The 17,890-nt window shown below is 47.3% G+C and overlaps 1 protein-coding gene across 5 annotated transcripts in view; it reads right to left on the bottom strand.

The window, feature by feature from the left end:
* The window catches only part of SHANK2 (SH3 and multiple ankyrin repeat domains 2), a 510,376-nt gene that overhangs the window by 478,484 nt on the left and 14,002 nt on the right, over window positions 1-17,890 (bottom strand). For all 5 annotated transcript variants that reach the window (XM_072790331.1, XM_072790330.1, XM_072790327.1 and 2 more), the window contains exon 2: window positions 2,568-2,668. The gene's annotated coding sequence lies outside the window, so the exon portion shown is untranslated. The remainder of the gene's footprint in view (window positions 1-2,567; window positions 2,669-17,890) is intronic.

Raw genomic sequence — 17,890 nt, forward strand, 5'->3', positions numbered from 1 at the left:
TTTCTGTTTGGAAAGATGGAAAGTTCTGGACACAGATAATGGGGACAGCTGCACAACAGTGTGAATCCACTTAATGCCCCTGAGCTGTGCATTTAAACACGGCTAAGTGGTCAATTTTATGTTATGTGTAATTTACCACCATAGGAAAAAAAAAAAACATTTTAACAAAAGCAGATGATGGGCAGGATTTGGCATGTGAGCCAGGGGTTGCTGAGTCCTGACTCAGAACCACACGCCCAGGCCCCCAGTTTTGGAGCAAACACTTGAGCATCACTGCAGAAAACAGAGCTCTGGCCCCAGCCCCGTGCTCGCAATTCTTGCCTGATGTCTTGCTTCACCACCCAGGACGGATCACCTGGAGCATCAGAAACCCTCTCTCTGCCATCTGATTAATCACTAGGGGTTGTCTGATTACACCCACAAGCAGGAAGGATAATTTGAGGCAATAACAAAGAACACTTGAGGCAAACCAAATCCTTGAATTCATAAACTAACGCCTTGAATTGGCTGTGAGAATTCGCAATAGAAAGTAAATTAATTGTCACTCTGAAGTGGAACCCCTCTGCCACTAATTACGTGACATCCTGGCTACTAAGTAAATTGCTACTCAAGGGTAATGTCCCGTTCTTTCTGCGCGGCGGCAGGAGGTGATCACGGACAAAAGTCTGAAGCCCAGAATCCATGTAGATTTATGAGGTGATAAATGTCTCCACGCAGATGCTGCTGAGCCCAAGCAGCCCAGGCATGGGGGGCGTCAGGTGCCCTCACGCCATCGGAAGACCACTAAGGAGCAGGGTCCCTTTGTGGCTTCCAATGAGGCAGAACTGCAGGATGGGAGGATGCAGGATGGGCAACTGAGGGGGGCCGGGGTGAGGGGGAAGGAGCCTGACCGATAATTCTGTCCCTGCTCTGCCTCCAGTCCGGGACCCAGCACAGCCTGACCCGCAGAAGGGCAGTGTCCCAGTGATGGCAAGCCCTCTTCGTCCATGGCATAAGGGCCTCCATCCATCCTTCCTCCAGCCAAGAGGCCCTGGGATGCTCGTTTTGGGCTAGTCTCTCAGTGAACAGCCACCCCCATATCCTAGAGATGGCCAACTGTCACTGCAGATCCACTCCTAGCCTTCCTGAGGGGCCCCGACAAACTCTTCTTCTTCTTTCCCCTTGTGTGGCAATGACCACCATCGCAGGGGCGGATACTCTGACTTCAAGTGCTCCCCACCATCAGGGAACCAACAGAAGTTCCCTAAGAACAGACTCAAGGTCCGGCCCTGACAAAGGCTTTCTAGAGAAATGTCCACAGGGCAGCCCACAATCACAGACCCCGAATGGTGATGGGCCAGAGCTCCAATCAACTGGCCACGTGTCCTTTTCTCACAAAGAAACACAGAAGTAAGAAGGCCTTGAGCTGAAGCTCAAAGATGCTCACCCTGGTCATGAACCAACACAGCTCAGCTGGCCTAAGGCCAATGCTCCCCAAGGCAAGAACAGTGAATGAGCAGCTACTGTTTGCAGGCCAGGGTTCAAAGCCAGGTGGTTCCCAACAAGGGAACAGCATCGGGCATCGGCGAGAGAGAGAGAGGGAGGGGAATCCTGGTTCTGCCCACTCAGCCAGGACAGCTGGGGCTGGCCTGTTCCTCCACGGAGCCCCCCAGTACCCCCAAGCCAGGAGAACGCCCATCTTCCCCCAGGGGAGAGGGGTGACGCAGCTCAGAGCATGCAGAGAACAGCGTGGAAGGCCTGGACAGGGGAATGAGAAGGTCAGACTGGATTCCAGGCAGGGCTGAGAGTCCACCCTCACCCCCACCCTCAAAGCTGGTGCTGACCAGCGGGGCAGGGCTCTGGCCCTGGGCTCTTGCCTGCCATATCTATATCCCCAGGACACGCCTTCCCATGGGGGGCCTAGAGGGTCAAAGAGATCTTAGGGTTTTTAACTGAAAGATATAGATGTAGAAGACACACAAGGACCAGATATACAGCATTTTGTAGGATTAAGATTTCACTGGGGTTCATAGTCAGAAAAAAATGTCTAAAATATCTTCTCAATTGAAAAAGAGAAGTTTGAGAAACTCGTCCAAAGGGGTTTGGACTCCCACCTTCCTCAGTGGACTACACAATGAGCTCAGGGCATGTCTTGACTCTGCAGAAACACAAATCATGGGATTCCCTCCATTGTTCACTGCCCCCAGGCACAAAAGGGGTCCCCCAGTCCATGGTGCAGAGACACTCATAGCACTGCCCTCGTTCACCATCAACACTCAGCCATACTGGCTGGGCCTAGCATGGGCTCAACAGCAGAGAGGAAAAGGCAAAGCCGGGGATCTGAAGCTGTGGTCCTGTTATGTCCCCTCAAAGTTACATCAGCTGGTGACCAGGGGGCAGGCTTTGTATCCCCAGTATTGAGGACAACTCCGCTTATCCTCTACCCATCCTAACACAAAAATAGGAGCCTGGGCTGCAAGACACTGACCATCTTCCAGCCATGGTGCAGAAGGGGTGAGGTAGTCTACCCCATGACAGCCGTGACTGGCTTGCAGGTGAAAAGACAAGGAGAAAATGCGCTAACTCACCAGAGGCGTTTGTGGACTGGGCCCTGTAGAAAAGCTTCTTAGAACAGGAACTGTCCGTGCTCCAGTGGGCCAAGGCACGGACACTGGAGGGCCTTCCAGAGCTGGGAAAAACAAGAAGACAGGATATGGTCAAACAGAAGCTGTCAAGAGGCAGAATGTTAAAACCCCAAGTGGTTCCTGATATCTCTGAGCTAAAAACCAGGCACTCCACTTAGGCTTCCAGAAAGATGGTGTAGGTGTACTTTTCCCTATGCTTCCTACAAAGTGTAATTAAAACACCAGGATGCTGCACAGAAAACAAACATGCGACTCTGAAGGGGGAGAGAAGGAGGAAGATGGGCAAGGGACTGGGGGACCCAACAAAAGGCACGGTGGTCAGCTCTCTGGGTTGGGTTTTTGCCTTATTTATCCCAGACGTGGAGCTAGCTGAAGAGCCAGAAACCCATACACACCAGTAGAAGCACACAAAAGGCAACCAAGAATGACTGTTCTTTAGCCAAGGGACCAGGAAAGTGGCAGCCTAATGAGACAATGTGTTTAGACGATAACCACTGAACAGACAACACAGATAAACTGGCACCCACTCAGACTGACAGCAGCAAAGGCTGAGCAGGGAGCCGAGATTTCCAGACTGTGTAGCTGTAATAGGCACCCCAAACCCCCATGGGGGTGATGTCAGATAAGCCAAAGTAAGGAGCTGGGATTTTCTTCCCCGAAGGGGAGTAATAAATCCTCCTTGCATTCCACTGTATTGGCACAGGCACCTAGGGGAGCCTGGGTTTCCACACCCACCTGGCAGTAGCAAGGCACCCCTCCCTTACCCCACCGCACTGGGGTCAGGAAATTGCTGATGGAGAGTCAGGACTTTTCTGCATCACCAACTGAAATGGTATTGGTGGGGACCACATAAGGAGCAGAAGCCCCAAATGCTATAGCAATAACCAGGAGCCTCACTGGAATATCAACAGAGGCCAACTAGAGAACTAGACTTCTATACCCACTTGGCAGTGATGGAGCAGCACCCCTCCTCCCCTGCAAGAACGGTGTCAGAGAACACTAACTGAAATGGAGGTTCAAGACCCATAGTCATGCAGCATGTGAAAATGTACACATTTCCACTGAAAATCATTCATTGGTCCAAGAACCAGGGAGATGTCAAACAGAACAAGTCAGACAGGACAAGGACAGCCAACAGCTGACACTAAGATGTTAGAGTTACCTGACAAAGAGTTTAAAGCAGTTATGATAAGAAAGCTTTAATAAGAAAGTATGGATATACTAGAAACAGATGAAAAAAGTTTCATCAAACAAACAAAATCTCAGTAAGAAGTAGAGGCAAATAAGAACCAAGTAGAGGGGTGCCTGGGTAGCTCAGTGGTTGAGCATCTGCCTTTGGTTCAGGGTGTGATCCCAGGGTCCTGGGATCAACTCCCGCATCAGGCTCCCCACAAGGAGTCTGCTTCTACCTCTGCCTATGTCTCTGCCTCTCTCTGTGTGTCTCTTGTGAATAAATAAAATCTTAAAAAAATAAAGAACCAGGTAAAAATGTTAGAAATGAAAAATGCAGTAGGAACCAAGCAGCTCAATGGATGGACTCAACAGCAGGGAGGGGATGGAAATAACCTATGACTTGGAAGATGGACCAATAGAAATTATCTAAATTGCACAAGAGAGAAAGCAGACTAAATATTAAAAACTAAACAGAGCCTCAGGGACCAGTGTACCTATAACCTCATCAGAATCCCCGAGGGGGGCTGGGGGGCAGACTTGAAAAAATACTCAAAAAGTTAACAGTTGAAAACATCCCAAATTTGGCAAGATACATAAACCTACAGATTCCATAAAGTTTAACAAACCCCAAATGGAATAAACCAAGGAAATTCACACAAAGATACATCATAATTAAACTTCTGAAACCTAATAACAAAGAAAAATCTTGAAAGCAGACAGTAAAAAATGATACCTTATGTATATTGGGGAAACAACTGGAGGCTACACACAATATATCTGGAGTAATGAAAGAGAAGAATTATCAGTCTAAAATTCTATATCCAGTAAAAACATCCTGTAAGAATAAACAGAAAATCAAGACCTTCTCAGATGAAAGGAAACCAAGAGAATTTACCATCAGCAACCCATCCTAAAAGAATGCCTAAAGAAAGCTTTTTAAACAGAAACAATAAAAGAAGGAAACTTGGAACACTGGGAAGTAAAAAAGAACACAGTAAGCTAAAATATGAGTAAATACGATAGGCTTTCCTTTTCTCAAGTTTCCTAAATAATGGTTAACAATTGAAGCAAAAACTGCAATGCAATATTTAAGACAGTTATATTATTAAGTGGGGATGGGTAAAAGGACATAAAAGTAAGGTTTATATGTTTCACTCAAGCTTGTATCACAGTAGGTGGTGGTAAAGTTATGTGTACAGAATATAACGCCTAGAGCAACCACTTAGAAAGCTATGGAAAGCTCAAAAACAATTACAGATAAATCCAAGTGGAATTCTAAAAATAGTCAAATAACCCACAAAAAGGCAGAAAAAAGATAACAGATATGAAAAACAGAGAAAACAAACAAAACAAAATGGTAGACATAAGCCTTAACATATCAATTATTGCATTAAAGCCAAATGGTCAAAATATGCCAATTAAATGACAGGGATTGGTCAAATGGACTAAAAAGATTTTAAAAGACTCAATTATATGAGGTCTACAAAAATTCACTTCAAATAGTAACATAATCAGGATGAAAAAAGATATGCAAACATTAACCACAGGAAGGTAGGCATAACTATATTGACACTAGATAAAGCAGACTTCAGAACAAAGAAACTTACCACAAAGAGGAACATTATATAGTGACAAAAGGTCAATCCAACAAGAAGAATGGCAACCTTAAATGTGTACGCACCAAACAACAGAGGAGGAAAATGTGTAAAGCAAAAATGCATAGAACTGAAAGGAAAAAGAGACAAATCCCCAACTACAGTTATAAATTTCAATACCCCCATTTCAACAACAACTAACAGAACAACTAGACAGAAAAGCCACCAAGGATGTGGAAGCAATCAACCAACAGATTCTAAGTGATATCCATAGAACGTTCCACTCAATAACAGCAGAATTTACACTCTTTCCAAAGTGCTCATCAACATATACCAATACAGATCATAACCTAGGCCACAAAATAACCTCAACACATTTAAAAGTGAAATCATACATAATGTGTCTCTGACCACAACAGATTCAAATTAGAAATCCATAACTGAAAGGTAACAGAAATCTCTAAATATTTTAAAACTAAAAAAGCATACTTCTCAATAATCCATACATTAAAGTTTCAAAGGAAAATTTTGTAAATACATGAAACTGAATGAAAACAAAAAAGCAAAGCATACCGAACTTTGTGGCACACAGCTAAAGCAGTGATAAGACAAATATTTATTGCACTAAATGCATACATCAGAAATAAAGGAATAATCTCAAATCAAATTCTAAGGACATATCTCAAAAAGTGAGCAAAAGGAGAGGAAAATAAATCCAAAGCAAGTAAGCAAAAGGAAGGAAATAATAATCATAAGACTGGGGAACACATAAAACTGAAAACAGAAAAATAGAGAAAAACAATGAAACAATGACCTGATTCTTTATTAAAAAAAAAAAATCAATAAAATTGATAAAACTCGGGCAGCCCAGTGGCTCAGCAGTTTAGTGCTGCCTTCAGCCCAGGGTGTGATCCTGGAGACTCGGAATCGAGTCCTGCATTGGGCTCTCTGCATGGAGCCTGCTTCTCCCTCTGCCTGTGTCTCTGCCTCTCTCTCTCTCTCTCTCTCTCTCTGTCTCTCATGAATAAACAAATAAAATATTTTTAAAAAATAAAATAAATAAAATAAAATTGACAAAACTCTAGCAAACTGAAGAAGGAAAAAACAGACACAAATTACCAATACCAAAAATGAAATGAAGACCATTACAGACCCTGCAGTCTTTATTATCAAAAAGATAGCAAAGGAGTACTATGAATACCTCTACACACATAAATTTGACAATGCAGACAAAAGAAACCAATTCTTAAAGAAATACAAACCATCTCAACTCATCCAAAATGAAATAGGTAATTTGAATAGCCCTTATAACTATAAAGAAAATCGAATTCTTAATTTTGAAGCTCTCCGTTTTGGGGAAAAAAATAAATCTCCAAATGATTTCATTAGTAAATTCTGTGAAGAATTAATATCAATTCTACACACTCTCTTGCAGAAAACAGAATAGGAGAAAATACTTTCCAATATATTTTATGGAACAAGTACTACCCTGATACCAAACTCCTGTAAAAAGAATACAAAAGAAAACCATAGGTTAATATCCCTTACGAATAACAAAATAAAAATCTTAAAATTTGGGGGATTCCTAGATGGCTCAGTGGTTTAGTGCCTGCCTTCGGCCCAGAGCATAGTCCTGGAGTCCCAGGATCAAGTCCCACATCAGGCTTCCTGCATGGAGCCTGCTTCTCTCTCTGCCTATGTCTCTGCCTCTCTCTCTCTGTCTCTCATGAATAAATAAATAAAATCTTTATTAAAAAAATCTTAAAATTTTATCAATCAGCAATATATGAAAAGAATTATATTCCATGACCAGTTGGGGTTTATTCCAGGAATGCAAGGCTGGTGTTCAATATACATATATGTGTGTGTATATATATATATATATATATATATATATATATATATATATTTTTTTTTTTTTTTTTTTTTAACCCCATCTATGGGATGCCTGGGTAGCTCAGTCCAACTCTTAATTTCAGCTCAGGTCATGATCTCAGGATCCTGAGAACAAGCCCTCCATTGGGTTCCATGCTCAGCAGGGAGTCTGCTTGAGGATTCTCTCACTCTGCCCCACCCCCCACTCATGCACTCATGTGCATGTGTGCACTCTCTCTCTCTAAAATAAATCTTTTTTAAAAATCAATCTATATAATACACTCTATCAACAGGCTAAAGAAGAAAAATCACACAATCCTATCAATCAATGTAGAAAAGCCTATGACAAATTTCAACATCCATCTATGACTAACTCTCCCCAAAATAGGAGGAGGGGAACTTCTTCAGCTTGATAAAGTGCTGTCTGCAAAAGCAAGGACGTTTTTTCTCATCACTCTTACTGAACTTAGTGGTAGACCTTCTATGAAATGCAACAAGGCAAGAAAAAGAAATAAAAAGCAAGCAGATTGGGAAGAAAGAAATAAAACTGTCCCCATTTGTAGATGACATCCCTGTAGAAAACCCCAGGGAATCTACAAAGAAAAGCCTCCTAAAAATAAAAAGTGAGTTGAATGAAGTCCCAAGATATAGTCAACATATAAATGTCAACTGCATTCCCATATGCTAGCCATGAACACCCAAATTTAAAATACAACACCATCTATAAATGCTCAAAACTAATGAAATACTGAAGTGTAAATCTAACAGAACACGTACAAGACTTGTGTGCTGAAACCTACACAAAATTGAGGAAAGAAAACAGAGAAGATCTAAAGAAGTGGAGAGACATACCACGTTCATGGATTGGATAACTCAACGTAGTCAAGATGTCACTCCTCCCAAGTCGACACACAGGTAGAATGCAATTCCAAACAAAAGCTCAGTAAGCTGGTGGGTTTTTTTGGTTTGGGGTTTGTTTTTTGTTTTTGTTTTGTTTCGTTTTTGTAGATAGAGACAGTATTATTTTAAAACATATGGAAAGGCAAAGGAACTAGAATAACTAAAACCTGAAGAGGAATCAAGTGAGAGGAGTCCATCTGCCTAATTTCAAGACTTACCGTGCAGTGACAGTGATCAGGCTGTGTGGTTCTGGTGGAAGGATGGCCACGCGGATCACCAGAACTCAGTGGAGAGCCCAGAAACAGACCCACAGACATGCCCAACTCATTCTGGACAAAGGTCTAGAAAGAATTGAGTGGAGGAAGGACAGCCTTCGCACAAATGGTGGTGAAATAATTAGACATCAATAAGCAAAATCATGACCATACCTTAGTTACACAAAAATAATTCAAAATGGATCAGCAATGTAAACATAAAATGAAACTATCAAATTTTCAGAAAAACAACATTTTCTCATAGGAGGAAAATCTTCTGGATCTAGGATGAGGCGACGAGTTCTCAGACTGAATATCAGATATTCAAGCCACACAGAGGAAAACAGATAAACTGGACAAGCTTCTGTCTGTGAAAGACCCATCACAAAGATGAAAATAGAAATCAGAGATGGGGAAACATACTTGCAAACCACACAGCTAACAAAGGACTAGAGGCTCTCATGGAAAGAACTCCCAAAACTTAACGGTAAAGCGCCAACCAATTCAGTTAAAACATGAACAGAAGACGTGAAGAGACACTTCATGAGGGACACAGCCAGACGGCGGATTGGCACAGGGAAAGATAACTCAACATCGTCACCACTAACGGAATGCACGTCAAGGCAGCGAGGCTCACTACACACCTAGGAAAATGCCTAAAATAACACCAAACGCTGGTGTGAGAACGAAGAAACCAGATTGCTCACATGTTGCTGGCAGGGATGTCAAACAGTACAGGCTTTGGGGGGAAATGTGGCGGTTTCTTAAAAATCTAACTGTGCAACAATCCTACAGCCCAGCGTTTGCACGCAGGGCATTTATCCTAAAGAAATAAAGGTTCATATTCACACAAAAACCTATATACACTAACATCTGCAGTGGCTTTATTCACAACAGCCAAAAACTACCAACAAACCAGGTGTCCCTCAAAGGCCAAGCAGTTAAACACACTGATGCATACATACCACGGAATACCATTCAGCAAGACAAGGTCCATGGACACACAACAACCGGTACAGCTACACCAGAGAGGAAAGCCAGTCCTGAAAGGTGTGCTATGGGATTCTACCTTGCACAAGTGTCACAATGACAAAATGGCAGAGGTGGACAGCAGATCAGAGGTCCAGGTGGGGAGATCCACAGCTTTGAAAGCCCAGCACAAGGGATGCTCCTCGTGCTAACGGAAATACTTATAACTCCTCCCCTGCATCCTTGACAGCACCCCAGTCATAAGAAGGCAGTGCAGTTGTGCAGGATTTTGCCGCTGAGGATAAACTAGGTAAAAGGTACAGGGGGTCCCGGGGGACTTATTATCTTGGCATTATTTCTCACAATTGCAATTATTTAAAGTGGAAAAGATTCATTATTTTTAAAAGTACAAGTGGAAGGATGCCTGGGTGGCTCAGTGGTTGAGTGTCTGCCTTCGGCTCAATGCGTGATCCCAGGATCCAGGATCGAGTCCCGCATCAGGCTCCCTGCGAGGAGCCTGCTTCTCCCTCTGCCTATGTCTCTGCCTCTCTCTCTCTCTCTCTCTCTCTCTCTGTCTCTCTCTGTCTCTCTCTCTCTCTGTCTGTGCCTCTCATGAATAAATAAATCCTTAAAAAAAAAAGTACACGTGGAAAACAAAACAAAAAAGCAGTTAAACAGAGTTACCAGGTGACCCAGGACGTGAAATTCCACTCCCTGGCTAAGCCTCAACCCGACAAAAACCACACGTCCACACAAAAACTTGCACACCCGTGTTCACACCTCGAAGTAGCACAACTGTCCACCACGTGATGAAGGGATAAATAAATTGTGGTCCAGGCACGCATGGCAACACTGCTCAGCTGTGATAAGGCACGAAGCTCGGGCACACACTACAGCACACATGAACGCATGATGCCCGGCAAAGGCAGCAAGTAAGAAATGACCCCGTGTTGCAAGTTTCCATTTACACAAGATGCTCAGAACAGGCAAATCCATGGACACAAAAGCTTCATGGTTTTGGGAACTGGGGAGAGGCAGGGGATGCAAATGGGGAGCAGCAGCAAACAGGCACGGGGTTTGTTTTGGGTGGACACGAAAATGTTCCAAAATTGATTGCGATGATGGCTGCACAATCCTGTGAATATACTAAAAAGAAGCTGCACCGTACACTTCGAATGGGAATCGTATGGTCTACGAAGTGCCATCCCCCATAAATTGTTGGAAACACAAAAGCACTGACCGGGTTCCAGGAAATTTTAAAAGCATCCATTTTAGAGTGATCCTCCCTATGCCCCACAGAGAATAAGGAAATTATTGAACTATTTAAAAATGTTAGCCTTCTGCCATCGGCGTCTATTTTTAGAAGCGCTCATCATTTCCAGGGAGATTGAAATCGTCACTGTGCAGCGTTCTGTAGGAGCTCTGCAGCCCCAAGGAAGAGCCTGGGCACAGAGTGGCCCCATGTCCTAGGCCGGGGGGGTGGGGTGTGCAGGGGGCAGCCCAGGCCCCAGGGAGCCGACACCAGCCGTGCACCTGGACAGACCCAGCCTGGCCCAGCCCTGGGGACCTCTTCTGCAAGGCACAGAAAGGTAACAGTTTCTGGAATGGCACAGGAGCACAGGGCCCCTGCAAAATGGAGAGATGCCAACACCCTCCTGTTGTCTAAAGTAGCATCTGGAATAGCCCCACACGGCAGCTCCTTCCAGAGTGGGGAATCGGACGGTCCCCAGGTGAAAGCAGGTGTTCAAACCAAAGCCTGTCCCTGCAGGCTCACGGCAGCCACGAGGTAGAAACAACCAAAGGTCCGTCAACAGATGAACGGATAACAAGATGTGGGCTACGACTCGACTGTAAGAAGGAAGGGGGCCTGACCCACGTGGCTGTGGATGAACCGCGCCAACCTGCTGCCACCAGAGCAGCCAAACAATCTCATGTCACATAATCTGTTTACGTGAGTGTCCAGAAGAGGCACCTCCAGAGACAGAAAGCAGACTGCTGGCTGCCAGGGGAGGGGACGCGGTGTGTGACAGCTGACGGGCACAGGGCTCCCGGCAACACGGGGCTGGTGGCTGCACACTCTGTCAACGTATGAACTGCCACTGAACTGCCCCCTGTGAATGGGTTATGTGACTTCCACCTCCATCATTAAAAAGAACCTCTAGGGACACCTGGGTGGCTCAGTGGCTGGGCATCTGCCTTTGGCTCAGGGCGTGATCCTGGGTTCAAGTCCCGCATTGGTCCCCCTGCAGGGAGCCTACTTCCCCCTCTGCCTGTCTCTCTGCCTCTCTCTGTTTCTCATGAATAAATAAATAAAATCTAAAAAAAAAAAAGAGCCTCTGATTCCAAACAGGTTCAGAATCTACTTCCTTGGAGTCCGGGAATAGAGGGTAAAGTGGGGAGCAGAGGCGAGCACTGGAACCAGGGCAGAAGGCCAACCTTTCTTGGATGAGAACAGAGAAGAAAAGTTCTCATCTTCAGCATCTGTCACAGGTAGCCTTCCAAAGGGGACTTCACACCCTGCAGGGAGTGGCCGGGGTGTAGCCGGGGTGTAGCCGGGCAAACACCTCCCTCATGTAGATGGACACCACCTCTCTATGGTCGACAAGTGGCTGAAGCCCAGCTGGCAGAAATGTGACTTTATCTGATGGCCTGTTCCTCTGATAAGGAAACTGAGGCCCAGTGTCACAGCCAGGAGTAGAGACAGGGCCCCGCCGTGGGCCGAGTGTCACGCATGCACGGCTAGGCTCCTAAAATGCTCCACAAAATGCTCCTAAATCTCCTGGGCCTTCAGCTCGGTCACCAGACAACAGTGCAGGGCACATCAGCTGACTCTAATAGTTCCCGTGTAAAATTATTCAGGAGCAAAGCTAAAATATTAATCACGCCTGCACCGTGAACAGTCAAAGCACGAAACCCAACCTGGCAGCTCTGCGGAGCATGCATGAGCCTGCTGTGACCCGAGGGCAAGAATGAGGAGCAGCTGGGAGGCACAACACAGACCGGCTTCCACAAACCCGCTCGGGGGTTCCCTCTCAGCGAATCAGCTCCTCCTCCCTGGCCCTTCCATCTAGCAAAGTCGTCTCCCAAGGACTCTGGACTTGGCCATCCTGCTCACTTGAGCCAAATCAGCAAGAGCAAAGGACAACAGAAATGTGATGCAGGAGGACACAGGAGCTTGCCCTCTCCTGCTGCCCTTGGGAACCCTGCGGCCAAGAGGAGACCGAGCCAGGCTAGGCTGCCTGGTGATGAAATAGAACAACAGCCAGTCGGCCCCCCGACAGGGAGTGAGGCCTGACCTCAGCACAGGGGGACTCAGCAGGTCCCAAGAACGGTCCAGCTGAGCCCTCCTCAAATGATCCACCTGCAGGTTCATGAGATAAAATCACCTGAGGTCAGCAAATGACTGCCTGTGGGGCAAATCCGGCCCACAGCTTGTTTTTATACATAAAGTTTTATTGGAGCACAGTGGTGCCCATTCATTACATATTGCCTTTGACTGCTCTTTCACTGGGGCAGCAAGGTTGTAGAGACTGAATGGCATGCAAGTGTCAAATATTTACCATCAGGCCCTGAAATAGTTTTACCCCATGGTTTACAGGGCTCAGTTAACTAATACAGCCCTCCACTTAATTGTTACTTATGAGCTGAGTGTTACTTTCTCTAGCCCCCAGATCAGGAAACAGGGGGCACAGTGGTTAAAAACCAAGCAACACCAAGGTCACCAGTGATATGCAGGCAGCATGGAGCAAAGCGGATTTCACCCTGGTTGGTCCAACAGCAGAGGCCCCACTGCACCCCAACGCAGGCTTCCTGGAAAGGACTCCCAGGTGAATTACTTAGTGAACATTCTCTCTCCTCCCAGGCCCTCCCCTTCTTCCGCCTCAGCAAAAGATGGCCGGTTAAAGTGAGGGTGAAGAGGGGCACCTGGGTGGCTCAGGGCTCAGTGTCTGCCTTTGGCTCAGGTCGTGATCCTGGGGGTCCTGGAATCGAGTCCCACATCAGCTCCCTGCAGGGAGCCTGCTTCTCCCTCTGCCTGTGTCTCTGCCTCTCTGTGTCTCTTATGAATGAATAAATAAAATCTTTTTAAAAATGAATAAATAAAATCTAGAGCGAAGAAAAGCACATCTGTGTCCAGAAAACCCATGTGAGGGTGAAGGCCCACACCAAAGCGCACACTCCACCACCCCCCAGCCCACTGTCCAGCGCTCCAGGGGGATGGATGTGGGAGGGGCACCTGCCCCTCTGAGAACAACCCCCCAGGACCCTCCCTGTGACAGACTGCCACCTGTCACCGCTCCTTGCGCACACAGGTGATGGGGCTCTGGAGGCCCCAAGGTTGCCCGGGTCCCCAGGGAGGACGGAGGTGCCCTGGAGGAAGGGGTGCCAAGTGAAATGAGCCAGACAGAGAAAGGCAAATACTGTAGGATCTCACTCACATGTGGAATCTAAATACAAAACCAAACTTAACTCATAGATACAGACAGCACTCGGGTGGTTGCCAGGAGCAGGGGGTGGGTGGTAGGCAAGGTGGGTGAAGAGGGTCAAGAGGTACAAATGCCCACTCACATGGTAAGTATGTCCTGGGTATGTGATGCACAGCAAAAAATAAAATGGTTAAGCTATAAAGACACAGTTTATTCTATGTGACAGTCCTGTTAATAGAAAATACTTAACAAGGGGCAGCCCTGGTGGCTCAGTGGTTTAGCACCGCCTTCAGCCCAGGGCCTGATCCTGGAGACCGGGATCGGGTCCCGCGTCGGGCTCCCTGCACGGAGCCTGCTTCTCCCTCTGCCTGTGTCTGTGTTTCTTTCTCTGTGTCTCTCATGAATAAATAAAAATTTATAAAACAAAAAAAGAAAGAAAATACTTAACAAAACTTTATTTATTATGATGTAATTAAGTAAGTCAGCCCTGTAAAGAAATCGTTTTTGCCTCAAAATGTAGACCATCACGTTATCTGGCCAGATGGCCTGTTAGCTCGGAGGCATTTTCTTTCTCCCAGGAAAGCGCTAAGCCCACCCCGGGCCACTGACCACGCAGCCGGGCACAGGGAGTCCCGCGGCTTCCCAGCCACCACACACCCCGACAGCCTCAGGACAGCAAGGACACCCCAGCACAGTGCAGAGAGCTGTCTGAGCATCTAGGACCAGCAATGAGTGTTAAATAACCAGACTACTATTCCTGGACTTCAGTAAGAACCTAATTCTTTTTTTTTTTTTTTTTAAGATTTTATTTATTAGAGAGAGAGGACGCGCAAGTGTGTGCAGTGGGCAGAGGGAGAGGGAAAGGGAGAAGCAGACTCCCCGCCGAGCAGGGAGCCCGATGTGGGGCTCGATCCCAGGACCCTAAGATCATGACGTTAGCCCCGACCTGCTAAGGCAGACCCTTCACCAACTAAGCCATCCAGGAGCCCCAAGAACCTAATTCTTTAGGAGATTAAACACCGCTGAAACTGTCTCCCTCGGCTTGGTCTAGAATGAGAGTCTGAGCCCAGGGCTGGGGTGAGCCTCGGTCCCAGGAGTCTGGGGTCCAGTATGAGACCCACAGAGATGCCAGCCAGGGCTCTTTGTCTTCCTGAGGCCCAGCATTTCCAGAAAGGGCCGGACCCCAGCCTCCTGAGCCTCTGAGCACCAACGCTCCTGACCCCCTGCCCTCTCGGGGCTGGGAGAGATGCTGAGCCTGCCCTGGGGTAGAGGGTGCAGGGATGGAGGTTCTCATGCCTCCCTCCTCGCCTCCAGTGAAGACTCTTGGCGGCTAAATCACAGGAAACTCAGCTGCAGGAAAGGGGGCTCTGTCTGAGAACAGACGGGGAAGTGGAGGGGGTCACGGTAGAAGCGGGGGGACTAGAGGGGCAGGGGACAAGAAACAAGGAAGCCGATCTCACCCCCATTAAGGAATGCTACAAACCACCCCTGCCACCTGACAGCAATGTAACTCGAGCTCCAAATGTCATTTTACAGTGTGGGTACATTTCTAAAATCAAAGAAAAAGAAACCGTTGAAATCAATATTCATGATATATTCTGTTTAACCTAATAGGTGCACGATATTATTATTTCAACATGTGGCACTGGCCACGTTTCAAGGGCTCAGTGGCCACGTGAGGCTGGCAGCTGCCATACTGAGCAGCACAGGTAGGGACAGGACTGCCCAGCGCTATCCAGGGTCCCCGCATCAGGGACACATGTGTGTCCCAGACACTGAAGACCAGGCAACGCTCAGCACCTTGGCACCGGCCAGCACGGACTAAGCACTAAGTCCAGGGCGCAGGAGTCAGCAGATCTGCTCGGCCACCCACTGGCTGAGACCTTGTGCCAAGCGCAGCCGACCAATCCACGCGGCTGGACCAGCTTTTCTTGACCACAAAATGAGTAATCTGCAACGTGGCTAAGCTCTAGAGCAGAGAATACAGCCAAGGATCTAAGTTGCTTTTAAAGCACTGGTGAGGGCACCTGGGTGGCTCAGTGGTTGAGCATCTGCCTTTGGCTCAGGGCGTGATCCCAGGATCCTGGGATCGAGTCCTGTGTCAGGCTCCCCACAGGGAGCCTGCTTCTCCCTCTCCCCCCCACCCCTCTCTCTCTCTCTCATCAATAAATAAATAAAATCTTAAAAAAAGAAAATAAATAAAGCACTCATGAACGCACAGTGTGGACTTCAAGCTGGGATCAAGAATCCACCGGGAGAGAAGGGTGAGTCCGAAACCAGTCCCCCAAACAAGCCTGGGAGCTACACCCATGACAAGAGGGAGAACAATGCAATCGGCAGCTGGGGCAGATCACTACAGGGAAAGAGAAAGATGGGGGGATCACAACAAGCAAAACATGACAATCTGAGAAGAGATCACAGGAGCTGAGAATGATCCAGAAGAGAGAACGCACATGGGAAGAGAAGGCCTCTGACCACACCTGAGCGTAGAGCCTCTCAGCACCCCAAGCCAAGCGAAAGCACAAGCCAAACCCGATGGAGGGTATATCCAGAATATACAAAGAGCACCTACAAATCAGCAAAAAGCAAAGGACCCAATGTAAAGAAAATGGAATTCCGGAAAGCTGGGTGACCCATGAACTGGGAGGTATTTGCTGCATCCAGGGGAAGGCAAACGAAGGGAAAGCCGGTTCCTGCCCAACAGGTCTGCACGGATCAGAGGGCACCAAGGTCTGTGAGGACGAGGGCGGCTCTTGCACCACGAGGGTGGGACCGCAGCCTGGCACAGCCCCCTTGGACAGACAGCAATTGGGGGCATATCCGTGAAAGCGGGACCCGTGCCCCGCCAGGCCGCAGATGCTGCCCCTTGTCCTATAAGGACAGACCCTGGGAGGAGCTGCCCTGGTGGAGGACGTTCCCTGTAGGAGAGGCTAAAAGAGAAACAGAAAACAGCCTCCGAGCCACCGGGAGAACAGAACGTGGGTTAGCCACTCCGGAGACGGACGAACTCGAGCTACACGAGATGGGACTTTTTTCTAAGTAGCTATTAATCACGGTGCCGCCAAGACAGAGCTTCCAGGAAGCAGGCGGTGCCCCACTCACCTGCCACCCCACACACGGGCTGCCCCGGGTCCTGCTGGCCCAGCAAACACACCTCAACGTTGGCGGCTCCTCAGATGGGTAAACAGCAGGTTGCTCAACCAGCCGGGTTTCAGGTCTTGAGGCAATCCATCAGAAAGCACCCGCTGAGTTAATGAGCCACATTTTGCAGGAGAGATTCTGTCCCCCTTCTGCCTCTGACACAGCACCATCCTCGGTCCCACCCCAAACCCGGGCTGAACCCAAAATGGTGAGACACCAGGTTCCCAGGAAGCAGCACCTTTCCTCCTTAGAGCATGGGAACATTGGCAGGAGGGGAATCCTACTCCACAATTTCTCCAACATACGGGGTCACCCCTGCTTTGTCCCTAGGCCTGAGAAGAAAGGTAGGCCTCTTTCCATGGGGTGAGCCAAGACCAGGTGGTCACTGCTTTCAAATGCACATTTTGAAGGCAGGGACTGGAACAGGACCTTGCACACTGGTGTTCACAGCGGCACTATTCACGATGGCCAAAAGGTGGGAGCACCCACATGTCTGTCCACAGAGAAATGGATAAACAAGACGTAGTCCGTCCACACAATGGAGGATTACCCAGCCTTAAAAAGGACAGTCTGACACCCGCTGCACCATGGATGGACCTGGAGGACATCGTGCTGAGCGAAGCAAGCTAGACTCACAAGGATAAATACTGTGGGAGTCCACGCACATGAGGTCCCTAGAGGAGCCAAACTTACAGATGGAGCAAAGGGGCACTGGGGCTGGGGGAAGGGGAGTTAGTGTTTAATGGGACAGTTTCAGTCTGGGAAGATGGAAAGTTCTGGAGACACACAGTGGGGATGTTGCATAATCACATAAATGTGCTTAAAGCCACTGAACTGCACACTTTAAAAAATGGTTAAACTGATACATTTTATGTTATGCATATTTTATCACAACTTAAAAAGTGTTAAGCACAAAATAGTGTTTTCACATCAAT

Source organism: Canis lupus, chromosome 21 (genome assembly GCF_048164855.1).
Source record: "Canis lupus baileyi chromosome 21, mCanLup2.hap1, whole genome shotgun sequence".
Taxonomy (NCBI): Eukaryota; Metazoa; Chordata; class Mammalia; order Carnivora; family Canidae; genus Canis; species Canis lupus.